Below are 23,802 nucleotides of genomic sequence, written 5' to 3'. Positions count from 1 at the left end.
GTCAGTAGAGATGACATTTGAGCGGTTACGGGGCAAGGATCCTGGTCTATGACATCTCAGGCCTGCTGTGGCACAGGGTAGGGACAGTCTAGGAAGTGGATAAGACCTAAATAAAGGCAGAATCACTCAAAGTGAAGCCTTAGGAGTAGAATCCAGAGCAGGCAGAGGACCTACCATCTAGCGTGCCCGCTGCCTGCTTTTCTAAACTTTTGCATCTCTTGGCTCTCAGGACATCACATTCTCCTTGTTGTCCTCCTAAGTCAATGGCCATTTGTTCTATCAATAGTGCCCTTCCTAGGTCCTCCTCTTTTTCTCAGTCTTTTAATGTAGGAGTGCTCTGGGCTCAGTCCTCAGACCCCCTTCTCCTCTTCTTTATGTTCTCAATCATTTGATTCCAGCCAGTGCCATGGATTTAATGACCATACATACTCAATATTCCAATAATACTCAAATTTTCAATCTCAGGCCACAATACTGATCTAGACTCATATACTCAATAGAGAAGTCAACATCCCTACTTGGATATCTACTAGGCATCTCAAACTTAATACTTTCAAAACAAAACTTTTTATTTCTAGCCCCAAACAGCAACTACGTTCACCCACTTGCTCAGTAGAAAACTCCACTCGCCCTTGTCTACTTTCTTTTTCATATATCCAGCCCACTTTTGATCCATCAGCTAATCTCCTTGTCTCTACCATCCAAATAGTTCCCAAACTGGACCAGTCCCCTCCCACTGCTAACATCCTAGTGAAAGTCACCAGCAAGCCTCTCCCCACTGTCTCCCTGCTTCCCTCATGCCCCCAGGCTGATTCCCGCTGGTGTACTCAGAGGGACACTTCTACCCAAAACCTTCCTGTAACTTCTGGCACTGCGAGAATAAATTATAACAGCTTCTCATGGCCTTCATGTCACTTTTTCTGTCTCTAGGGCTTGTTCTTCTGGTTCCAGCCACAGTGGCTCCTGGTGTTTTCTCAAATGCAAATAAGCTAAGTTTCTTCTGACCTCAGGGAATTCACATTTTCTGTGACCTCTGCCAGGATTGCTTTTGCCCTAGAAATAGCCTTCTCTGTCACTTTTTTCAGATTGCCTGCTGAGGGGGCCCTTCCCTGACCACCTTACCTAAACCCCTTCTTTGCCATTCTCTAGCCCATAACTTGCATAACTGTTTAATAGGCCTTATTACTACCCAACATTAGATTACATCTTTGTTTATTTTCAGTCTTTCCCAGCTGAAGGCAAGCTTCATAAGGGTAAGACTCTTTATTTCTCTGTCCCTAAATGAATGAACTGGCTCCAGTAGCTATCAAAAATTCAGCCTCTTGGCAAATGCAGTCAGGCAAAGGAGTTTGGACAAAAGTGCCAGGTAGTCCTGGGACACTGAGACAGCATTCAGCTTTAGGCCTCAGGTCCAGAGCCTCTATAGGGTCCCCTTTGAGGAAGACCAGTGAAGATAGATTGTTATAAATGGGGTGATATGAGGAATACGTGAATAGGAAAAAGTCATGATTCCTGACAGGGAATTTTACGCTTTCATAAAAAAATCAAAATTTTCCACAACGAACCTCAAAATGCTTTAATTGACTTGTAAATAATGTTGTTAATTTCTCATTACTTATTTGTTTCCATGCTTTGAAACAAGAGCTCTTAGAGATAAGACAAAACTGGGAATATGTTAAAGTTGTTAACTATATTTTGAATAGAAAATTACTTAGACAAGATAATTTCCCCCCAAACCCTTTAAAAATTCTGAAGCATCATAGAATGTTACATTTTTGGGGGAAACAAAACTTTTAGGAGAACCTTCGGTTTATGGAATCATCTCAAGGAAGCCCTAAGTTTTCTTGTGGTTTTCTTCTAGTCAGTCATTCTAAGACAGCAATTCTCAAAGAGTGATCTAGGGACCACTGATCATCTCAGAGACTATTTCAGGGGGTCCATTAGGTCAATGCTATTTTCATAATAATATGAAGATGGTATTTGCCTTTTCATTCTCATTTTCTCATAAATGTACACTGTAGTTTTCTAGAGGCTACAGGGTATGTGATATTGCAACAGACTAAATGGAAAAGCAAATATGAAAATTCAGCTGTCTCTCTGAACCCAAACTTTAGAAATATTTGCACATATGGAAAACAAGATCATTCTCGCTAAATATTTTTATTTTGGAAAATGTAGTTATTTTGGTATAAATGTTATTTATGTTCATATGTAATGGGTATTTTATTGTTATTTTTACTGAATGAATAACTAAATATTAATAAAGTCTTAGTATTAGTTTCTAATACAATAAATATGTATAGGTAGAACCCACATAAGCAAAAGCTCTTTTGGATCCTCACTGATTTTTAAGAATATAACGGGCCACCACATAGTTACTGCCACTCTAAGACACTAAACTATCAACAGATAGGTTCCTAAGTATTTTATAAATTAAATTTATGACAATGAGTATATAGTAAAATAAATAGCCCCGATCACTTTAGTTAAATATATTTCTCAGGTCTCCAAGAAATCATATATACATGATTTATATGTGTATACACACACACACCCACACGCTGGCATCCATTATGTCCTTCTCTTTCCACAAATGTGTTTAGTGTATACTCAGACAATTGTTTCAGCTTATTTGCACTTACAGATAACTAAAGCTTTACAAACATGAATCTAAATGGTAACCCATGGAGAGTTTTAAGGTCTAGCATTGTGGCTATGAGCTCAGATTCCTAAACCAAACAACCTAGATTTATTCAACCCTTCCATGGTTCAGTTTCTTTAACTCCAAAATATGGATAATACTAGTTCCTAAACCAAAGGGCTGGTAAGCAGATTAAATAAGTTCATATTTGTAGAGTATCCAGAACAGGGCTAGGCACATTTAAAAAATGTTAGCTACTATTATAGTTAATATAGAAATGTTAGCTACCATTATAATCATTTCTGAGAATAATACAATATTATCACGAACTGTGGAGGAAAAAAGGAAGCTGACATTAAAACCTTAGGAAGTATTGGGATTTCAAAGTAATTAGAAATTGAAAGATAAATTTACTCTTACCATGGAGATAGTATCAGAGATAGTATCATTTTCTGAGCAATCATACACATTTTCATCTAAAAGTGTTGATAAATGGCCCCTTCTGGTGCTCTACCTAGTAACCATGTGATAAGGCTGCATTGTGCGTGTTAAATACATGTCCCAAAGGAGAAATGAGACTGCACCTTATGAAGATCAGTAATTATAGAAAAGACATACTGTTAGTCTTAATATATCATCTCCTGACAACTCAGCTTCCCAAGCCAGGAGGCTATATTTAAAATCATACGGCTAGAGGACAATTGTCCTGACATAGCATGATGGGACTCCCTGAAAATCAGCCTTGTAGGAAGACAGTCTACTGAGAGAGCCAGCCTCATCATTTGCACTGAAGACAGGACAGCAGTGGAAATAATCTTAAATGGAAAGTCCTAGATAATGTAAATTATTTTTATATTAGCTCTAGGATTATAATTTGTGAAAGTTCTATGTTGGCATGTTTTCAATCCTAAATCAGTTTACGTGTATATCTATACTGAATATCAATTTAAATTAGAATTAGAATCACTGAATAGAGCTTTCAGAATGGCAGAACTTGGTCCAATGTAAGAAGAAAATAGAAAAGATGAAATATGTCCACCCATCTTGTTTGAGGTAACAAGTTCTCCACCAATGGATGCATAAAAGGAAAAGTCTATATCTTTCTATCAGAAAAAAATCACAGGACCGTCTAATTCAACTCTTTATCCATTGCATTAATATTCTAGTAAACACATCCATTATGCTTTGATTGTCTATAATGGAAATAAACTGCTCTGTGAGGCAACCCATTTCATATTCTGAACAATACTCCTTCATTTATCCAACAAGTATTGGTGGACCAGACATTCTTCTATGAACTTGAAATATAGCAATGAGCAAAACATATAAAACCCCTGCCTTCACATGACATATTATTTTGAGACAAGGCAGACTAATACATAATAAAATAAGTAAAAGATATATGTGTCAGAAGGTGTTATGTGCTGTGGAGAAAAACAAAGCAAGGAAGAGGGATGTTGGAATGGAGGTGAGGGGATGTCAGTTAAATAGTGAGGGAAGGATACTCACAGAAGAAATAGAAGAGGTGGAAGTGAGGATTTGGGGAAGGTTTATAATTGGCCATTGATTGAAATTTGCTAACTAGAGTGATACCAAATAAGTGTAACTTATTTACACTTAGGTATTTACTATGTTTTAGTCTTCAATATTCCAGGCGAAATATCTTCAGTTCTTCCATCATTTGCCATGTGCTATGATTTCTAGATCGTTCGTGTCTCTCCCTTGGGTATACTCAGCCCAGACCACTGCACTCTAAAATGCAGAATAGAATGGGAAATTTACCCACTACCTCCATTCTGTGTTCTGTCTTCTGGTGTGAGTGGTACTTCTTTCAGAATGCCTTCCCAACTCCCAGATCTCAACTATGGTCTCCTGTATGCATTACCTTAGCTATATTATGCTGTGGCTCCAGGCTGCCTTCTAAATCACCAGCTCCACAACAACAGGTATGTATATTTCTATTCCATCATCATGCGTGACACAATGGCAGGTGCTCAGAAACATCTGTGGAGTTGAATGAGTCAATATCTCTCACAATTCTAATAGTCTACAATTGTAATCTCCAGTGATTATGTTCCAGAAGGGCAGAAACTTTTATGGTGTTTACTGCTATACCTGCAGCACTTAGAATAGGACTGGTACGTAGTAGGCACTTAAAAAAAATATGTCTTGGAGGACTATACATCTTTGAAACAGCCTAGAAAAGTGTTGGGTGTAATTGGCAAATAATTCTAAAAACTCAGCCTTATATTAATATAGTGCTTTATGTTTCACCAAATACTTTCTCACGTGTGTTTTCATATAATCTCACCAACTCCATGAGGTAGGTGGGATGGAATGCTCCATTTCTATTTTCTAAAAGGAGAGATTTTACGAAGCTCACAGAGATTAAAGATTATTTGGGGGTGATGCATGTTGTCAGGCTTGAATCCAGATCTTCCACTTTAATATTTTATGGATTTTTAAAATTTATTTTTATTCTTATTTTATTTATTTATTTTTGGCTGTGTTGGGTCTTTGTTGCTGCACGCAGGCTTTCTCTAGCTGCGGCGAGCGAGGGCTACTCTTTAATGCCCTACGTGGGCTGCTCATTGCAGTGGCTTCTCTTGCTGTGGCTTCTCTTGCTGTGGAGCACGGGCTCTAGGCGGCGGGCTTCAGTAGTTGTGGCACGCAGGCTCAGTAGTTGTGGCACACGGGCTTAGTTGTTCCACGGCATGTGGGATCTTCCCAGGCCAGGGATCGAACCTGTGTCCCCTGCACTGGCAGGCAGATTCTTATCCACTGTGCCACCAGGGAAGCCCTATGTCTTATGTTTTTTATTACACAACATGTAAGTTAAGTTTACTGCAGGGTTGTCATGTGAAATGGGCATGTCTTTAACATATGCAAGTCAGAATGTCACCATTGACAGCACTTGGCTTTTCATACCACCTTGATTCCTTTGCTTTTATGCCTGTGTTTATAATCCCTGTGGTTTAGATATAGGTCAAGTTTGTTCAGAGTCAGTCTCAGGCCATTCCTTTCCCAAGACAGAAGAGTGTTCTGTCCTATGTACTTTATGCTCTACCCTTTTCATCTATTAGATGATGCATCATAGCTGGATACACATCTTCTAAAATTTCTTCATTTTTTAAGATTTGCCAGCATGATATAGAAAGGTGTATATTAAAGTTTTGTCTTAAGTTTCGTTTAAAAATGAATCTTGCCCTATCTTGCCACAGTTATCTGATATTGTCTCTGTTTATAATTTTTTAAAAAAACCTGTTTTAACTCATTGCAATTGCTGCAATCATTCCGGATTTCCTGTCAACTTTATTGCCTTGGGGTATATGAATAGGGTATTTCCAGAGAGATGCCTGAGGTCAGTAACTTTTTATTTTAATGAAGGGTGTGCTTCCTCTATATAACTGAGGGAGAAACATTATTTTTAGGCAGAAATAGCAATTCAGTGTGCTTAGCTCACAATTTATTACCATCTCAGTACATAGGGTGATCGGGGAAGTAGTCTGTCCCTATTTCACAGGAGCTGAAATTGTGCTGGTGCCATAAGAGTTTAGACATCTATGGATAAGGTAGTCTGTTCCAGAAATGTGGTGGCAGAGAATTAAGTAAGATATTCTCTGTGTGGTTAAGACTTGTTGGATAAGACCTTCAAGGTAGGAAAGAAATGAATGAGACTGACATGGGAATGCAGTGGTCAAGCAGGCAAAAAATGGACTTGAGTAAAAATTCCTAGGTCCAAGTCCCAGTTTAGGATTTTAGTAGCTGTGTGAAAATGTGATTTTCTCTCTCATCTATAAAATAAGGTTATCAATACTTGTACCAGAGAGTGGTTCTAAAGATGAAATAGCATGTACATATAGAGGCTCCATGTACCACAGAACATTAGCAGTGGAAAAGGTTTCTGTCTGAGCAACTGAAACTTCAGTGTAAAGCTGCCTTCAACCTGGTTCAGTAGAAAATCAGCAATTTCATAGGTGATAAGAAGCATCAAATCTAGACATAAAATTTAAAAAGTTGGCTTAGTAGAAATCATGGTCTATAAAAACCACTTATCTGTTTATAATCTGCACTATGAGATTTAAGTGTAGAAGAAACGGTGGTACCTGTTAGACTTAAGTGACAATGACCAGGAATCTTCTTTATTTACAAATTGATAATTGATTTATTGGGTTTTTTCAATTAAAGAAGTGTTTATTGTTGATATGAATAAATACTTTTATTCATAGTTAATTGTGAAACTAATTCATGTATTAATGAAAGTAAGTAAAGCAGAGAGAAAATGGCTCAATTACTCAAATGCTACCAGAAATCAATAAATATAAGTAACATTTGAAAGGACAGTCTTTCAGAATTTCTCTATGTATATGTCAACATACCTGTATCTATTCATATAAAATTATTCTTTTTACAAATAAAACATCCAACTATACATAATGATTTGTAACATGCTTTTAACACAATATGTGTTCACGTCAATAAAGATCTATGTTCCGTATTGATATACAGATCATTCTGTTTATGTCAACATAGAGCTGTAATTCCATTTTTAATGGCTGTCATGGTGATCATCATGTGTTAGACAGCCTATTGCTAGACATTTAGATTGTTTGCAATAAGTTTTTCCTACTACAAACAATGCTGTGTTGAATTTCTGTGCATTTATATTTTTACATACTTTTCAATTATTTTCTTAGGATAAGTTACTCGAAGTAGATTTAAGGAGATGCACAATAAAAATAAAAAGTTTGCCAGATTGCCTTCTAGAAAAACTGTTTAGATTTAAACATAAATGGAAATTTTAAAAGTTTCTATAAAGTATGGAGCTTTAATTAAATTAATACAATTTCAAATTTTTACTTACATCCTGTTTTCCAAAGGAAATATATAGATTTATGGATTATTTCAAATAAGAGAAAATAGGGAATGTACACAGGGAGAATTTCCTGAAAGTATTAAAACACTGTTCAAATCGAAATTCAGGGTAACCAAAGGATCGATGAGAGTGTAGGGGAGGAAAAATAAACTTTCCTCCACCTTTCTAGGCTCTTGGCTGAGATGCCTGTGATAAAAGATAGATTAAAAGGTGAAAAACAAACAGAAGTTCAATAACATGTATACCATCTGTGTACATGGGAGAGTCCTAGGAAAAGGAAGCAACCCCCTGAAATGGCCCAAGCCACCACCTTAAATTACCATCTCCAGCTGAAAACAAAAGAAAAATGTTGTGAAACCCAGGAGTGGCTTTAAAATAATCAAGCCTGTAAGGTGGAGGAGAGATCTGTATACCACAAAATTGACTATTTGTCATTAACCAGTGAAGCTAAAGATGGATACATGGGAACTGGTTCTATTTCTCCGTGTACTTTTATGTATATTAGAGATTTACTACAGTGAAAAGTGAAGAAAGTATTTAAACATAGATTATTGCATACAAAAGATTTATGCACACTGGGAATACACAAAATACAGTAGCACTACTCTTAATTAAGAAGAAATTAAAAACAGAAAATTATGATCATCTACAAGCCCTCGCTGTTTCAGAAGGTGCTAAGAACTGTGTGGAAAGACATGAAAAGTCTTCATCATCAAAATAATTGGGTGCTTGTTGATTCTTAAAATAACTGTTTAGATGAATAGGAAAGAGCCTATTTCTATAAAAAGCAATAATAGTAAATAGTAAAAAAAATACATAAATATCACTTATTTTTTAAAAAGTAAGTGCCACTAAAGTTAGTGTTATCTCAAAGTTATCTTTCCAAGGAAAATGAATGACTATATTTTGAACACAATTAAGAGAATTCCCAATCATGGAGGGGAAAGTTAATAATTACATATCACCTCTCCTAGACACAATGTAGATCAAATAATGGGAAGTGAACTTTGAAACCATGAGTAAGTACTGAGACTTTATATCATGGAATCTCAATGTTTTAATTGGGGGAAGAGACAGAAATCTGTTCCACATCCCCATTTGACAGATAATCACCCTGAGATTGAGGAAGCTGAAGCAATTTGCTTATAGTTATACCCATACTTAAGAGTAATTAATTTTTGCACAATCATAAGTCACATATGAAAAAGTATTCAAATTTTCTTATCAAAAATTACTTTGTGAAGATTACAAAGGTAAGAGCCATAAAAATTCAATATCATTTAGTGTAACAGATAAAGATAGTGAACATAGATACTAGTGAATCCACAGAAAACCACTGTTGTTTTCTCTGGAGAAAAAAATGAAAATTAATCAGGATTTAATTAAAGTGGTCAGCATTCTGAAGGGAATAACAAGGACAGAAGTTATTTATGTGAATGTCAAATGCAAAGAGATATTATACGTCTCTTTTTTTAGTTAAGGCAGAAATTGCCTCAAAAGAGCAAAATGGTAGCGAATCACCATTCTGTAGGAGAAAATCGAGACAAAGACAGCAGCTAGCAATGTTTTTAATTAAGAGGAGAAAGATATTTTAGAAAAGTGAATGAAACAATTTAGACATTTGTCCTCCCCCCAGCCATACGTAATAGTACTTAATAGCACCATCACCCCCTTGTTTAGGAGGGCAGTGCTACCGTGTGATCTATAGGGTGATGCTCTATAGGGCAAACCCTTTCATACTGAGTTGTTCCTTTAGCAGTGAGACTGAGTTTCCAGCAATCCCCACCAAAATCTCAGCTTATACAGGAGACTTTTTCAAGATGGGCAGCTTGGGGCTAACAGTGGAGCCTTTGGACAGGTGAAAATTGAAGATGAACAATTGAAAAAGCTGAAAAATTGAAATTGACCCACCTGAGGGTCAGGTAGATACCTTAAGGGACAGGATAAACATTGTGTTCTAATCAGCTCAGCCTCCAGCCAGCCATGGGGATCCACTCTGCTCCTTTCAGAGGATTTAATTAGCTTCCCTCCTGGTGTGCACCAGGTGGGATTTCACTCTCAAATTAATTCACCTCTTAAAACACTTATCCTGCTTCTTTCTTTCTCTGCATGTTTTGTTTTTCGGCCACCAATTCCTATAAAATCTATGATTAATCTCAATACCTAGACACTATTATATTTAATGCTCTCTTGGGCCATTTAGAGATAAGTTAACGATGTTAAGTAATCATAAAGTTTTTTTTTTTCGTGTACATAATACATGTGAATGGAGAAATTAAGCATAAACCGTTGGAGATATGGAGACCAAGTCAAAACTTTCAGCATCTGTGCTCCTTGGGGTGGGGCGGGAAGGGTGAGGAGGAGGATACATGCAACCACTAGCATGAACTATTAGATAGTCCTACATGCACCACATGGGTCTCAGTCCCATGGAATGCAAGAAGGTACAGAATCGTATTTCTTTTTATTACAGAACATTTTATACTTATTGTACAAAATTATTCCCACAGTAATATTGAAAGAACGGAAAAGTTCTTAGCATTCTCCATTTGCAAGGGAAGGAAGGCTCAGAGTGGTATCGACGAAACTCGGCCTCTGTTCATCGGTGCCAAATAGAAACGCAGAAACAGAGTTTTGGGTGAAATAGAAAAGAATACTGTATTGCATTGCTAGGCAAAGGGGGCTGCAGCAGGCAAATGCCCTCAAAACTGTGTCTCCCACCCTGGAGGGGGTAGTGAGGAGCTTTATAGTGTTCCAGGAGCAGAGCGTGATCAGCTCGTGGACATTCTTCTTGCCTTTTGGGAGGTCTGAGGTCTTCTGCCAGCGTTCAGTGGGTGTCCTATAGGAGCAGTTCCACCTGTAGATGTATTTCTGATGTATTTGTGGGGAGGAAGGTGATCTCCGCGTCTTACTCTTCCGCCACCTTCTCTCCGCCCCCCCGGACATTCTTCTGATTGGCTGGTGGTGAAGTCAGTGGGCGTCAACCTCATCAACTTTCTGGTTCCAACCGGTCCGGGGTGTCCATGCTCGTGGGTAGCGTCCAATTGACTTCTTGCACCTGGTGAGGGTTTCGGGATCTGCAAAACAGCTTGAAGGACGTGGCTCAGAGTAGTATCTAGAGCCCTTGAGGAAGAACTAGAGGTCCTTGACTTTAATGGTTAAAGTATTTTTATTTTGTCTTACTTGACTGTTTTCCTTTCTTTCTGTATTTTCTGACTTCTCTGATTAAACTTATTCTTTGACTAAGGTTTTCTTACAGACAAAAGGCAGGTGGAGGACATGGTGGTGGGTGTCTATTCTGGGAAGGCCTCATAGGGTCCTGCTCGGTTACAGTGGTAGTGAGTTTACCAGCAACTATTTAGTAGCAGAACTGGAACTACATATTCGTTCCACTCTTCAATTATGTGGCAGGTAGACGACCATCCAATTGGATATAATAGCTGCAGAAAAGACCCTTGAGTCATTTTCCAAGGAGAGCCTCCAGTGGGGCTCTGGGGAAGCTCTTCCCTACAGTGGCTTCCTGAAGGGCATATCAGTCCAGCAAATTTTCAATTTTAGTTATTGAAAGAGCCGCTTGTAATTGACTCATTCCCTTTCATTTTTAAATTTCAATCTGATAATCATCACTGATTTAAATTTCTCTCCCAACTCTTGCCCTTGACACAGCAGGCTGCATTTGTAAGTCTTAGAGAGTAACAAACTTGGAGAGGTTATCAATTCCTTCAGACCCATCTTTCCCCTTTTATAAAAATGTAAATTAGATAGCTAGTGGGAAGCTGCCGCATAGCACAGGGAGATCACCTCTGTGCTTTGTGACCATGAGAGGGGTGGGATAGGGAGGGTGGGAGGGAGGGAGACGCAAGAGGGAAGAGATATGGGAACATATGTATATGCATAACTGATTCACTTTGTTGTAAAGGAGAAACTAACACACTATTGTAAAACAGTTATACTCCAATAAAGATGTTAAAAAAAAAGAAAAAAAAAAGAAAAAGAAAAAAAAATGCATTGTAGCAACTTTTCCAACATACTGAAATTGATAATATAACCTATTTCCTGAATATTTTTTTTCAAGTCCTGCATACTATAACTCTAATATCTGCCAATATTTTCTAATAAATCAATAAGTTGTTCAATTTATGAAACTCAGTTTTCACCCTAGAAGATACAATGGAACAGCAGATACCTGTCCCATTAAGTAGCGCCCCCTCTCCTAAGGGCAACAGCTGCAAAGGCTGATTATCAAGTAACTGGTATCAGTGAAGTGATTTTCCAAAATGGTGACTAGCTCTTGTTAAATTCCAAATGAAACAAAGCATAATCTTTTCTCAATGTACACAGTAGTTACATTCCTGGAACAATCAACATATGTTAAAACGTCCAAAAAATACGTGGTTCGTATGTAAAAACCTGAGTAAGGCGCTAGGCTTGGATAATAGTGTCCTGTAGAACATTTGAAAAGTATGTGGAATGAAGGACAGATATTCATCATATGGGGCCATCTCACACATTGCAAGATAATGTTGCATCCTTGGTCCAGCCCCATAAATGTCCACTGCAATGTCCATATTATTGTGACAACGCATCCCAATGAATTTCCAAATTGCCCCCAAGTAGTAGTAACACCTTAGTTGAGAACCACTGTTTGAGAGACTTGGAGAGGAAGGGGATATGGTCTACCTTCTCCTCACCCTCCTTCCTTTATACTCTTGTTGTGATCTGGCAGGCAGGAGTGGAGGTAACACCTCTTGTGGCAGGGTTGCAGCTCCTTCATGCTGCTGACCCATCTTGTTGGTTACATGATCAGAATCTTTAGGTAGAGTCTGCCACTGTTCTCCTGGGGTGGAACCCATTACTCCAAACTTTGAGGAACTTCTGTGTGACTGGGGGACTATTATTTTAGGTTGATTCCCCCCCTACCCCCGCAATGACGGCTTCACACAAAATCCATCTCCTGTTCTGAGTCCTTGGGACGTCTGCTCTCTCTATCTCCTTTCCCCACTAAAGTCCCACTTCTGAGACCACTCCATCCCATTTCTCCCCAGTGCTCTTTCCCCCACTCAAGGAGTACATGCTTCAGAAGTAAACTGAAGGCTAAGACTGGGAAATCAGATGCTGGTCTTGCTTTTTTACAATTTTTAAAGCAATTCTTTTGGGAGCCTCCTCTCTTGACCTCAGAAAGGAGGAACTAGCTGAATACTGTCTTACAACTCATTACAGAATGGGTAGCTTACTGGGCATAATCACCAATTTGTCTGTATACCACAATGCAGAAATGTTCACTGCAAATAAACAGGTGAAAATGTAGGAGTGTTTCAAAGGTATGAAATGCATTGTCTCCTTCCAGAATTGAGCCAGTGCATTTTTATTCACTTTGGCTATCGATATTTCTTCTTATCCATAACTACATGAGAGTAATTTAGAAGAACATATCTGGAAGATATGTGGGCATAAAAAGATCAGGATTCCTCTGAATAATCTGAACAGCCAACTGGTAGAGAATTTTGGACATTGTAGTGATTATTGATAATCACGTAGGAGAACCCTGATAAGGCACAATGGTGATAAATAAAATCATGTCAGGAATACATGACTTAACAAATTAAGTCTCTCCCTTAATATCAAACGTGGAAGGAATTCTGGTAAACCATGTTTGAGCAAGGACAGTAGGAAAGTGAGGAGAAGTTAGTAATTGCAAGGCTAATTGTTCCGTAAGAAACTAAGGCAAGTCCTCGGAATGCACAGATGAGTTATTTTGATCTTAAGAGTGAGACCAAATACCAAACCCTACAGCACTGCATGGCCCTGCCTACCCTCTAGCCCCTGCTAACACCCCTCTCTTCCTCACTTTCTGGGCTTTACACCCTCTGACCTACTTAGAGTACCTAGACTGCTCCTTCTCACCACAGGGCCTTTGCACCTGAAGCTTCTGTCCAAGACTAAACAGAATTTTCCCTCCTCTGCTCCTAGCCATATTTTAGAGCTGAATAGACTCTCCTTAAAAAAAAGGTCAGTGGGCTTCCCTGGTGGCGCCGTGGTTGCGCGTCCGCCTGCCGATGCAGGGGAACCGAGTTCGCGCCCCGGTCTGGGAGGATCCCACATGCCGCGGAGCGGCTGGGCCCGTGAGCCATGGCCGCTGGGCCTGCGCGTCCGGAGCCTGTGCTCCGCAACGGGAGAGCCCGCAGCAGGGGGGGGCCCGCATACCACAAAAAAAAAAAAAAAAAAAAAGGTCAGCTCCCTCTGTTAGAAAATTGTGTAATTTTGTAAATATCTCTTTTTTCCCCCAAGATGAAAGCCCCAGTTGTTCATGTGTGCACTGATGACCCCTTTATGCCTAATTCAGTACCCTGCTTAATAAGAACTTTAAAATACTCAAATAAGTAAGTGAATGAATAAAGAACTTTTATCTATGATTGTATAGCTAGCAGGTAAGTACGAAAACTCAAGCCCACGTCCATAAAATTCAAGTTCATATCTGCTCTGATCATAAGACACTGTCTCTCACAGAAGAAGGAAAGAAGGTTCCAAACTTGTCGGGAAATTCATTAGGTATTTTTCTAACATTACTATTTACATATAAATAACATTTTATTTGATTTATTTAATTAAATTTATTTAAAATTATTTAATTTTAATTAATAATTAAATGTTTTAAAATTTTTTAAACAAAATAAAAACATTTCACCTTAAAACAAGGAGATAAAGATCAAAAAGCCTAGCTTATGCTTTCCATTTAAAAAATAAATCTTACAATAAGTAGTGTTAGTGTTAAATTAACACTAGATTTCACATAATGACATATATACAATTTTCTAGTTTGTGTCAGATCAAGGGTGTGTCACAAGGGATATCAGAAATACATACGAAAAATCAAACCAATGATTTTATCTTTCTACTGATATTTGTTAGCCAAGAAATAAGACTGCTTTGAGCAAAACAGTGTTCTTTAGAATATATATATAAAATCAAAAGACAAAAAATTGATTCAATGTAACGATTCCATTCCGAGTCCCTTCACTGATTCTGTATATTTCTAAAATAATATTAAAAGCAGCTGTAGTTAGGGGAAGCAAGAGGCTCTTTATAAAGTCCCTACTTCATCAGAACTGGCTCCCTTTGGCTTTCCCACACCGTGGATTTAAATGTCTGGAGATTTTCTCGTGTAGAGGAGGGTGGGGTACATGTAGGAGAGAGAATCTTTTCACCTGCTCCCTGGTTACAGTTCAGCTCTATGTGTCTTAGACGACCAGATATTCTCAGCTTTCTACAACCTTTTTTTTTTTTTTTTTTTTTTTTTTTTTGCGGTACACGGACCTCTAACTGTTGTGGCCTCTCCTGCTGCGGAGCACAGGCTCCGGACACGCAGGCTCAGCGGCCATGGCTCAGGGGCCCAGCCGCTCCGCGGCATATACAACCTATTTGAAAAGGCAGCCACACATCCAGGGGACTAGGCAGTGGGAAGAGTCAATTTAAGGTGCAAAGAATAAGGGGGTGCATAGTCTGTAGAGAACTTAAACACAATACTAAAACCAGCTAAGAGTCCTCTGTGCAGTTTCTCAGCGATGAAATGTTTCCCCTGCCTGCTGGAGAAGCCTACCCTGCCCCTACCCGCTTGGGCAGGCTACTCTTTAAGGAGTGTTTCTTCCCAGAAGACTCACAGCCTCATAGAAGTCAGATGTGTTCCACTGGAAACCATCCATGATGAGTCTTCTGAAAACCCAGTGTATTTTTAAAAAAAAAAAAATACTGGGCCGGGTGGGTGAGAATTTAGCTTAAGAAAGATATGGGGGTGGGGAGCCCTGAGTGCCAGGGAGAGTGCTGCTTGATTCAAGAGTCTTTCCTTTCTGAGCCTGTCCTTTCTCATGGGCCTCTTGAGTGGTGTGTGAGGCTCCCCCGGGCTTTTCCTTTCTGCTGGGCACACACTGATGGAGTGAACCCACTCTGGACTTGGGAATCGTCTGAAATGAGGATCTGCCTCTATTCTAATTCTGCAGGGAACACCCCGCTGCTCTGTCTTGTGAGTTGGTCTTTATTTTCCCAAATGCTAGCCTGCCTTTTATAATTTGATTCTCAAGGAGGATTATATTTACTATGTCATTTGGAAATAGACTTGTGGGCATTCTCCCGTTAGGATCAGCAACCGACATGAGTGTCCTTTTCTCTCCTTTTTCATTTGTCCAGTTGGCATACTTTTGCTTTCAATTACAAAAGTCATTGTTGAAAAATTGGGAAGCACACAAAAGCACACAGACACACAAAGAGAATAAAATTCTCCTGGAAGCACAGTACCTAGTGATAATTATTGTTAACATTTTGATATATGCCTTTCTGAGCTTTTTTTCCCTGTGTTCAGTGTGTTAATATTTAAGACATCAGTGAAACAAAATTGAGATCATACATGAAAAAAAACAAGACTCTGCCAAGAATTGAGCCAAAGTAAAAATTACTATTTTCTGCCCTTTCTTCTCCAGTCGTTGTTTAGTGTCCTCTCACCTGGCCTTCTGTGGGGTGACTATGACCAACTCCTTGCTGGTCTCTTTATTCCTGACCACGCCCACTCTTACATGTCATACACTCAAGATGCCTCTTCATAAAGCACGTGTCTGGCTATAGGGCTCGCGTGCTCAAAAATCTCCAGAGTCGAATTCTAGCTACTAAATTCCTAGAGGTCATGGGTGGTGTCTAAGCCATTTTTAGTCACCACAGGACTTGGTTCATGGCAGTGAATGGAGTAGTCACTTGCTAAATTTTGCCTGAATTATTTAAAAATTCAGCCAATAAACCTGCTATGAAATTTTCTTTAAATGACTGCCCTATAATAAGGCATGTTCCACGAATTTGCATCATTTATTCAACACATACTTATTGATCATTTAGTATGAGTTAGGTAGGCATTTCCTGTGTTGAATAATTTTCCATCTAAAATCTGCCTTTCCTTGGCAATATGTACATTCAGAATTTTTTTTTGACAAAAGAAACAGGAAGACAAAAGATGCCTATTTCAAGTATCATTTTTAGACTTCACATCTATCATTGTTCATCTCAAAAGAAAGCAATGCATGGGTCATAATCTGCTTTAGCCTGTGAGTTTTTAAGTAGACTTGAAACCAAGTATATAAGATCTGGCAGGTAAAAGACCATTCATGCTAAATAAAAGTAGAAAAAATGAGAGGTTGGCTATTATTTCTGTGTGTTATTTGCAAATTTGCAAATGGTGATTTTTCCAATGATTAGATATTTGGCCACAGTTAAGATTCATGGATGTGAGTGTGTGTTTGTGTAAGAGTGTGTGTATGAGTGGTGTGTGTGTGCATGCTGTGTGTACTGTGTAATGTCAGATAAGAATGTAGGAAGAAGGAAAAAGGAGATGTGCAAACTCATGGAAAGAAGCACCGTAACCATCGTTAAGTTACACATAAGTGATTTCCCTCCCTCCTCACCAGATCTGTTAATTTTGTGGCAAGAGGTTTTACCCATGAGAACTCACTGTGTAATGTTTGCCATCCAGATGCAGTCATTATATGCTATTCTTTAAATTAAACCAAAGGGGAACTCAGAATTCTTGTAGCAACTCTGCCTTGAAGGGAATGCAACCATTGTATGTGCAGCTTCTGGGAGCAGTCTTGCCTTTTGGAACAACTCTTGGGTCTATATCACATATACGTGCTCTTGACTGCAGAGGTGCAAGCTGTGTGACTAGGTCTCTGCAGCTAGCCCTGACAAAGTCTGGGGGCTCTGAGGTGGGAATTCCTAAAGGAACCTCAACTCAGGGCAGGAACAAATGATCAAACAAAGCACTGTGCTCTATCATTTCATCAGTCTGGGACTCTCAAAAAAGGGATTGTATTGTTAATGAGCAATCTTAACTCAGATCTCTGCAAAACTGACCACCTAAACTAGTGCTTCCCCCCACCCCCACCCCGCCCTGGCCCGCAGTCTCTATCTTGCTTTCCCTGCTTCATTTCTTTCACGGCAATGTCTCCATCTGATAACCCTATGTGTTAATTTGTTTATTTTGCTTACTGCCTGCTTTTCTAATGGAATGTAAGTCCTCGGAGGGTGGGAACTTTTACTGATGTTTTCACTATTGTATCAAGTATCTGGGACAGTGCCTGGCCCAGAGTAGATCCTCATAAATATTTTTTGAATGAATTCATGAAGGAATGAACAACAAAAAAATGAATTAATATGACTCTTTTCAACTGCGTTTTGTCTCTGCTCTCCCCAGCTTTTTGCTTTTAATTAGAGTTGCTTAATGACTGATTTTGAACCTCTCAGCAACTTCATTGATTCCCTGATTTTTGAAAAAGAAGCAAAGAAAATATAAGTCAATATCTACACAATACATGCCTAAAGATAACAGGAAATAAGAGATTCTCTGACATGCTTACAAACTGGGTCAAACAAGAGCTTATAAGTAATTAATTGCTGAGATAACTGACAAGGGGTCAGCTTACAGGCGCAAGCCTGAGGCTCGGTCAGATTGCCATCTCTTGTGGTCTGGTCTCCTGCAATGTCACAGACAATCTGTCATCACAGAGCAGGTGGCCAGGCAGGAGTGTGGGTGTGGATATGGTGACCATGTCATTTGCTAACTACAGCCTGCACTGCAGCTAGGAGGAGATGACAGCTATTAAGTTGCAATTTGCACTGGACAGGGGCCAAAGTGTTTACCCTATAACCCAAACCCATCTTTTGTCCACATAGGCCAGTCCCCCTATAGGGGACAGTATGTGTTTTATTAATTCATCTACTATGAACCAAAAACGGCTCTAGATGCTGGGGTCTGACAGTTCAAAAAGAGAGACAGAGGCCCTGCAGTCTTGGACTTGGCTTTCTTGATCATCTGTTCCAATCTGTTCATCTATCTTTGTCAGGTCAATTACAATACCCACCTGTGTCTCTTAGAGACACAAAAAAGGTCCTTAAACGTTTCTAAGTTCCCTTAAATTTCCAAGAGGCGTCCCCATTTTTATATTCTGTTAAATACCAATGTTCGATGCAGCAGCAGAATAGAAACAGCATTATGGCAGATGTAAGGGGACTTTGTTCACTTGTCTTTACCACTAATTAGCTATTTGATCCTAGGCCCATGGTTCTCGGCTCTGGCTGAACCTAGAACCAACCAGGGAACTTAAAAAAATGCCAGTACCCATACTCCGCTTCAGACCAGTGGGAACAAAATCTCCAAGAGTGGACCTGGGCTTCAGTATTATTTTGAAACAACACAACTGATATTTATGTGCAGCTAGTATTGGGCAGATCTCTTTGTACTTTCTCAACTTGTAAAATGAGGGTAATCATAATTCCCTCCTTAGCTCATAAGAATTTCTTATCTAAAATTTAGGTTGTAGATGTCAAACAATTTAATAAATAACTTTAATATCTACACAACTAACATTTATTTTGGTCTACACTCAGAAATTCTTAAACAAATCCAAAGATGGCTAAGACTTTTGTGTGACAGGATAACATTTTAAAAGAAAGGGAAAATAGTATGTAGTTTCTGAACTTTTCTTATTCGTAATTGCTACGGACTCTTTAGGTCACGCTATGTAAGATTCTGAATTTTTAAAGAAACAAGAGCATATAGTTTCATTACTTCCAGACACTTCCAGTGGTAGCAGAATCAGCAGCATTAAAATCATGGATTAAGGGGCTTCCCTGGTGGCGCAGTGGTTGCGCGTCCGCCTGCCGATGCAGGGGAACCGGGTTCGCGCCCGGGTCTGGGAGGATCCCACATGCCGCGGAGCGGCTGGGCCCGTGAGCCATGGCCGCTGAGCCTGCGCGTCCGGAGCCTGTGCCCCGCAACGGGAGAGGCCACAAGAGTGAGAGGCCCGCATACCACAAAAAACAAACAAACAAACAAAAATCATGGATTAAGACATCCATAAATTCAGTCCATTTTCCCCTTAGGTATCTTGGTTATGACCATTTTCAAGGGCGACTGTCCGGGCACTGTGGTCACCACTAAAAACACTGGCAGTTCTCAGAAGATTCTAATCAGTGACCAGTAACTGAAGATGCAGTGAGAGAGCTATATATCATAGACAATGCCAAAGAAAAGAGATTTACTGAAAAACCTAAAGTACAATCTCTCAGGGATGTTGCTTCAGAACTAGATTGCAGGGAACAACTTCCTGGTACAGGGGACCCCAGGGACTTCATCTTGAATCCCTATTGATGGAGTCCTTGAATCAATGTTGAGTTTGTGCAAACTTAGTAAAAAAGTTTCTGTCCTCTAGATAAGGTCCCCTGTTAAGAAAACTAATGTGACAAACAAAATCTTCCTCGGAGTGGAATTTGTTTAAAATGGCTCTATTGGAAATTAAACCCTCAGATTATAATAGAGAGGGGATCATAGTAAAAGAAGAACATATAGAAAAAGAAATACTGTGATCCAGCAAGAATGCAGTACCCCCTTTATTGATCACGTAACCACACTCTGTACTTACAAAATCAGAAAGTGCACAAGCAGCTTCTTTCATTACAGAGAGGGAGAGTACTCTGGTACTGTAGGGGCATCCACTTTCCTGGATTCCTCATTGTATAGAATTCTGCATAACAAAAACCTTCGCATAATCGTTATTAGTAATGACATGGCCTGATTATGTTGAACCCAATTATATAGAATATTTTTTACTTTATGGGTATCATTTTTATGGAAATTTACCAATAATAACAACGACATTGAGTAATTACTATGATCAGGAACTATGTCAAGCACATTATATACATTTTATACTTTTCATAATTTCTTGAAGGCGATTTGTGATCTAGGTTTACCAGACAAAGGTATTGTGACACACAAAGGTTAAAAAACTTCCCAAGGTCATACAGCCAGAGGTGAGATTCAAACCCAGATAGTATGACTCCAAAGCCTTAATTCTTAGCCAGTCTCTGTTCTTTTCTGACCCACTAGTTGATCTAGATAATGATTCTGCCATTGAGTTACTGACTGGTAACCTCACCATTGATAAGGTTTTGGGGTACAAACTAATGTCCTCAATGTTCTAAGGGGCAGAAATGGAAAATGAAAGTGTCAGGATTTTGCACAAGCCCAACTGTTGACTATAAGTTCCTCAAATGCAGAAGTGAAGACCTCTGGTGTCCAAAGACTGTGATAAATTCAGAGGAAGTGGGCGACTTTACAGTGACGCAGCACTGAGGAAGGATGGGTTATAACTTTGAGTCTACCGGGAAGGCTGATTCCACCCACCAGCAGGGCCACTGACTACATGGGGTTCAACTGGTCAAAACAAAACAGAGAAGCAAAAATTTAATTTCAGGAACAAGACCCCAGGGGGGAGGAACGGTAGCACTTAGAAGTCACCAAGAATTCCCACAGTCACGCTTGAAGCAAACCCAGGATCCAATCAGCAGCAAACAAAACCTGGTCCAGTGGTTCCCCTGAGGTTACCGGGTATGGGAAAATAGCTAATGCTGAGCTCCACTCTCTTGCTGGCCAGGCTGCAGATGCTATAATGCTTTTTTCTCAGGTAGAAATCAGTATCAGACTGAACCCACGAAGGAGCAGATAGGTGAGTGGTGAAGACAGGCAGAGTAGGAAATGAGGTGGGAATAAACTAGAGCTATATTAACACACTGAAGGAGCTCCAAGAAGTGAAAAAACAAAACAAAACAAAACAACGATGGTACCTCTGACCTAAGTAATTCAAAGTACTGTGAAAGAGAAAGGAATTACAACGAAGTACTTGTTTTCCCCATGGTGAAAAAGTGCTGACTGTTTTAATACAATATTAAAAGTAAAATTTGGGGTACCCCCGATCACATGTCTAATTTTTCTGTAGACTGGCCTAATTCACAATATTTTCATTTGGTTTGCAAATGACTTTGCTAAAAGATCCCCTGAAGGTTTCCAGGGAAATAGTTCATGAAAATCTGAAGCACCTTTAGAATATATCGACTCTTAGTGATATCCCTGTGGAGTCTGCAAAATGGTCATGCCAACTGCTTTGGCTAGATAACAGTGGAGGCCCATAACTGATTCTTAAGTCCAAAGGAAAGAATGGCAATCAATATGCAAGAATAAATTAGGAAATAATGTTTCCATTGGAATGTAAATCACCACCTTCCTACATACAATATTTTTTCTTTCCAAAGTCAGAGCCTGTAGCAGCCTGTTTCCTTACCTAGAGCTTTGTGCCAGTGATGTAGCCTTTGATAATTCTTGTAATAAGAATCCAGTCATGTATGACATTTAGGAGGGAGCAAAGGGTTTGATTTCCCTCGGGGCCCTGGAACCCTTATAAAAATGCCTTTAATGAGAAATGAAAGGAAAAAAAAATTAGGGGGTCAGAAATTGAGCCAAATCAAAAAGGGTGCCAAATCACTAGGTTCTAGGCTACCTTTTAATGGTTCTAGGTAATAGAGAAAACTACTTCATGTAGTCTGTTTTCCTCAAATATCCAAATTAACCTAAATATCAGTCTAAATTGGAAAAAAAAAAAAAGAGGAATAAAGAGAACCAAGATGTCATCTTAATGCCTTCTCAGCTGCCGACAAGATGGATTTTGGGCACCACTGGAATATAGACATTTAAGAACAGGGCTTTTATCACTCCATGTCACAAGCAAGCTTACACTTTCAAGAAAATCTGTGCTTTCACGAAGTGGTCCATAATAGCAATAACAGGCCTCACCCTTTCTACAAAATCCATTCCAATGAGATGTAGTCCACTCACATTTTCATTTAGCTCTTCCATTCAATCCCTTCAGTTAGCTTTGTCCTATTTCCTATGGGTGGAGTCTTTAGTTATATGCTTTTCTCAATGTCATTTACAAAGCAGCCACCTGTCTCTCCAAGCCCCTTTCCTTGAGTGTGAGCCAAATGTCTGCCTCTCACACTCTCTTGAAGTCAGGACCCTACGTAATTTTTGGCTGAGGACATACGCTAACAGAGAGGTGGTGGCCTGCATCTCCCCACATGTCATTCTGTTCACACCCATTAGTCAGTGCAGTCTAACAAAAAGTTTGCGTGGAGAGTGGCTTCCAAGAAAGTTTAATTCATCGCAGAGGAAAGGAAAATGTTCTCAGGGAAGAATGATTCCTGGGAATATACAAGACGAGAAGAAGCTCGGAGTTTCCTCCATCAAGCTGAGTGACCACAACCACTAGGATGATGTCCCAAGCCCCTGCTCATTAAAGAGCAGTTCTCATTCAGAAAGCGTCACCATCACTTGTGAGTTTGCTAGAAATGCAGATAACAGGCCTGTTTCAGAGCTACTGCATAAGAAACTGCGATCTCCAGGTGATTCATATATGCATTCATGTTTGAGGCGCATTGGCCAAGAACATGGTCCTCAGCCTTGGTTACACATAGGCACCAACCAGGGAAACTTAAAAATAATTACTGATGCCCAGGTCCCACCCCCAGAGATTCCAAGCTACTCTGTCTGGGGTGTGGCCTAAGCGCTGGGATTTTTAAAAGCTCCCCAGGAGATTCTGAGGTGCAGTCGGAGGTTGAGAGCCACTGGCAAAGAGGCAGAGGAGGGATACTTTTCCCATCCCCCTGCTCTTTGCCTCAGAGTCAAACAGTGGGATTCCTGGAGTCCGAATCTCTCTTTTCCTGTGGCCTGGCTGCCCAGAGCTGTGCTGTAAGTACGGGGGAAAACTCTATTAAGAAACTTAACTTTCTGTCTAGTACTTTGGGCCCCCTCCCACTCTCACCCTCCACAAAGCTGCACCTGGTGACCCGCACTTTAGCAAACCACACACCAGGGGCGAACATCAACTCGTGCTTTAAAAATACAAACTTGGAGTCCACCTTGAGAGCTACATCAGAGTCTCAAGATAGGACGCTACAATCTGCATGTTTAACTAGCTTCCCAGGTGTGTCTGATGTGCAGTCAGGTCCGTGAACTCCACAGCGGGTCTAGCCTTTCATCCTGCCAAGTCATTAAGGATTTGTAAGGATGAATGAGCTGTCAAGAGAGCAAGGGCCTGGTGCAATGCTCCTTTATTAATTATGGCGAAGTGATGTATTGGCAATGGTAATGCTTCTCTTGGAAAGGGCAATGAATGGTTCGTCGATTGCTGCATTAGATCTTTCCCAACTTAACCTTAATGCTCAGCTTTTACTCTTCTCTGTAGTTTTAAAAGCTGCAGGGCTTTCACATTAAGCAGCCTCTTGGTCTTTATTCCCAAGTGAGCTGCAATCTTTGAGGGAAATACCAAAAGGGAGAATCTTTTGGAGTTCTTGGCTGGGGAATTAACAACCACCCCCCCCCCCCCCCCCCCCCCCCTTCTTCTTTTGTTCACCAGCC

The sequence above is a fragment of the Physeter macrocephalus genome, chromosome 12 (genome assembly GCF_002837175.3).
Source record: "Physeter macrocephalus isolate SW-GA chromosome 12, ASM283717v5, whole genome shotgun sequence".
Lineage (NCBI taxonomy): Eukaryota > Metazoa > Chordata > Mammalia > Artiodactyla > Physeteridae > Physeter > Physeter macrocephalus.
The sequence above is the reverse complement of the archived record's forward strand: the minus strand, read 5'-3'. Positions refer to the sequence as shown.